Raw genomic sequence first — 329 nt, forward strand, 5'->3', positions numbered from 1 at the left:
TGTTGCCATTGGGTCTGAGAACTTTGCCTTTAAAATCCATTCCTGGCCCCTGCCTATTGCTTCCTCATCTGGGGAATAGAGTTGAGGAGGCCACCCTCAGTCACCTGAATTTGACTGTCCCCACAGAAACAACAGAAGAAACAAGTGGAACATCAGCTGGAAGAAGTAACGTGATTTCTTTGCACACAACATGACTGCTGGGTTTGGGGGGCACTCAGATGTAGAGACACCAGCCTTGTCTCACCCACTCTCAGCCTGGGGAAGAAGGCACATCCCTCAGATTCCACCCTATGCCTACAGGGTCCCTGATAACCTGGTCCCATGGGTGT

The 329-nt window shown here is 51.1% G+C and overlaps 1 pseudogene across 1 annotated transcript in view; it reads left to right on the plus strand.

Moving 5' to 3' along the window:
- The window catches only part of LOC105554113, a 17,817-nt pseudogene that overhangs the window by 4,972 nt on the left and 12,516 nt on the right, over positions 1-329 (plus strand). The window contains exons 4-5 of the transcript XR_001008277.1: positions 127-165; positions 301-325. The product of XR_001008277.1 is annotated as a putative golgin subfamily A member 6B (transcript). The remainder of the gene's footprint in view (positions 1-126; positions 166-300; positions 326-329) is intronic.

The sequence above is a fragment of the Mandrillus leucophaeus genome, unplaced genomic scaffold (genome assembly GCF_000951045.1).
Source record: "Mandrillus leucophaeus isolate KB7577 unplaced genomic scaffold, Mleu.le_1.0 Scaffold628, whole genome shotgun sequence".
NCBI classification, from domain to species: Eukaryota; Metazoa; Chordata; class Mammalia; order Primates; family Cercopithecidae; genus Mandrillus; species Mandrillus leucophaeus.